Genomic DNA, 3,291 nt, shown 5'->3' on the forward strand with positions numbered 1-3,291 from the left:
TCATGTTTTTGACTCAGTTTTAGATGTTTCTGCACGACGTAGTCCTGTGTGCATGCCATGAAAGACAGGTAACACAGCATTTCCTGTTCCTCTTCTGTCTTCCAAGCCTCAGACACCCTTTTTGCAAGTTTTGATGCTCATGAGCATCTATGATAAATTCAGTACAACTGCTGTCTGAGTAATAGCTATAGTGAAACGTTCCAATTTAAGACCTGTTAAAATGCCAAAAGAAAGAGAAAATAAAAACAAAGTACCTTCTGGAATTAATGAAATAGAATATTCTGCTTCCAATCTTGCTCTGCCTCATAGCCATTCTATAAAGCCATCAAGGTGATCTAACCAAATATCACCATCCTGCTTAAAACCCTGAAACAATTACTTTAAAAACACAACATATTGGGGCTGGGGATATAGCTCAGTTGGTAGAGTGCTTGCCCTGGGTTCAATCCCCGGCCCCACCACAAAACACACACACACACACACACAATGTAGAGTATTTGCCTAGCACGTGGGAGGCATCGGGTTCAATCCTCAGCACCACATAAAAATAAACAAATAAAGTTATTGTGTTCATCTACAACTAAAAATTTTTTAAAACACAGTGTATCAATCATAGGTGTTTATCCCATCCTCTTTGTGAAACCACATCAAAACAACAACCTCAAAAAATTCCTGCAACTGGGGAGGCTGAACCAGGAGGATCACAAATTCAAGGCCAGCCTCAGGCCAGCCTCAGCAATTTAGCGAGACCCTAAGCAACTTAGTGAGGCCCTAGACTCAAAATAAAAACTTGGCCAGTGGCAGTGACAAATGCCTGTAATCCCAGTGGGACACTGAGATAAGAGGATGGCGAGTTCAAAGCCAGCCCCAGCAAAAGCAAGGTGCTAAGCAACTCTGTGACACCCCTATTCTAAAATCAAATACAAAATAGGGCTGGGGATGTGGCTCAGTGGTTGATTGCCCCAGAGTTCAATCCCGGGTACTGCCCCCACCCCCGGAAAAATAAAAAATAAAAAGGACTAGGGATGTTGCTCAATGGTAAAGGGCCCCTGGATTCAATCCCTGTTACCAAAAAAAACACATCACAACCTCTAAGTATCCTTTCCAACTCTCCCAGAAAAAAAAAAAAAATTAACACTATATTAAAAAAAATAAAAGCACTTTTTATTATTTTAAAATAAATAAACCCTCTAGCTTCACTTATTTTTATTATTTTATTTTATTTATTTTATTATTCTCAAATAATTAACATGAGATATCCAGAAAAAAAAAAAGAAATCAAGGAATTTCCTCTCTGCCCCTAACTCAGTTCCCCCAATGGTAACACCTTGTATAAATACTTTTTATTATTAAAACCAGGAAATTGACATTGCTGCAATCCATACAGTTCATTCAAAATTCACCAGTTTTGTATATACTCAATTGTGGAGGGTTTTTCCCCCCCTTTGGTGTGTGTGTGTGTGTGCATGCAATTTTATCATATATAGATTCTTATAGCCACTACCACAATCAGGATACAAAACTATTACATTACCATAAGGCTCCCTTGTGCTACCTGTTTATAGCCACCCACACCTATTCCTAACCCTTAGCAACACTAATTTTCTTTTCCATTTCTATAACTTTATTTCAAGAACATATGTAAATGTAATCATATAGTATGTAACCAATAAAATAAAAAGTTTACTGGCTCTTTGTAGTTATACATGACAATAGAATGTATTTTTTTAATTTTTTTTAGTTGTAATGGACACAATACCTTTATTTTATTTATTTATTTTTATGTGGTGCTGAGGATCGAACCCAATGCCTCACACGTGCTACCACTGAATCTTAACCTCAGCCCTGTAGAATGTATTTTGATACTTACATGGAGTATAACATATCATACATACATGGAGTATAACTTTTCATTTTTGTGGCTGTATGTGTGTAACCTGTGAGATTGGCTTTTCTTTCCCCACTCAATATAATGCCCTTGAGATCCACCCAATTTAGTTGATCAGTAATCTTCACTGCTGAGTATTATTCCACTTTGTTTAACTATTTATCTGCTGACAGATTGCTTTTGTACCTTTGTCAAAAATCAGGTACATTTGTACATGTCTATTTTGGGGGGGGTTCTTTATTCAGTTCTGAGACAGAGACTATGATGGTGGGGCAAAGACTGGGACAATAAAATAAACCCCTAGGCAGAGTAAATGTACCCTTTGTAGCATGGTACATTGCTTCTCTACCCTTGTGCTCTTTAAAAAAAAAAAAAAAAAATCATGAGAACTATTAAAATCACAGAAGTGGAACATCTGCATAAGATAAAATTGTTCCCAGGGACAAACCTAAATAAACCTCCTAGCTTCACTTATTTTTAGTCAACTTAAAAATCACTAATTTTGGAGGCCACACAGCTGGGCATTATGTTATTAGTCTCTCATTCGCTTTGCTGTAGATAACACTTCTGATGCCTGTGAAGAGTGTGAGGGAGGAGGACATGGAGCAAGAACTGGTACAGTGGATAGGAGGAATCACTTCTAATATTTTATAATACAGTAACATAACTAGAGTTTGCAATAATTGGATGTTTCAAATAAACTAGTAGGATTTTTAATCCTTTGGGTTCTTTTGAAGAACACATTTTTGAGTTCTTCTGAACACAAAGAAATGATAAAGTGTCTGAGGTGATAGATACCCCAGTTACCCAGATCTGACCATTACACATTGTATACAAGTATTGAAATGTCACACCTTACCCCATAAATATGTATATGTGTTGACTAAAAATAAAAATATATATTTCTAAAAATCAGAAAAAAAAGAACACCTCTGATGTGTGTGTTATGATGACAACAGTTGCCTAGATTACTTTTCAGGAACTTGAAGGCCACTTTTGTTGAGAAACACTAAATATTCACTTGCGCCTGCATATGTCTAATGGGTGACTGGAATGGTATCTGTCTTCAATTATGTTTGTCCTCTTTACTGCCTTAACTTTTGGGTCAAATTCTTCTCAGTTCTACACCTAAACTATTGACTACTCATTGGAGGTGCTGTGTGTTTTCTTCTATCCTTGTGCTTTTTCAGCGCTATAAAAGTCCAAGCACACAAAGCCTATCAGCCCTGTTGTAAGGCCCAGATGGAGCCACAAAGCCAGGATGTTTGAATAGGATAATGGCACCAGCTACAAGAGTCCCAGAACAAATCAACCACTACTGCTCATTGTCTAAGTCTTGTGCAATAAGAAACTTTTTTTTTTTCTTAACTATGCCCCTGGTCAATGGAGAATTACCAGACTTT

Source organism: Marmota flaviventris, chromosome 3 (genome assembly GCF_047511675.1).
Source record: "Marmota flaviventris isolate mMarFla1 chromosome 3, mMarFla1.hap1, whole genome shotgun sequence".
NCBI lineage: Eukaryota > Metazoa > Chordata > Mammalia > Rodentia > Sciuridae > Marmota > Marmota flaviventris.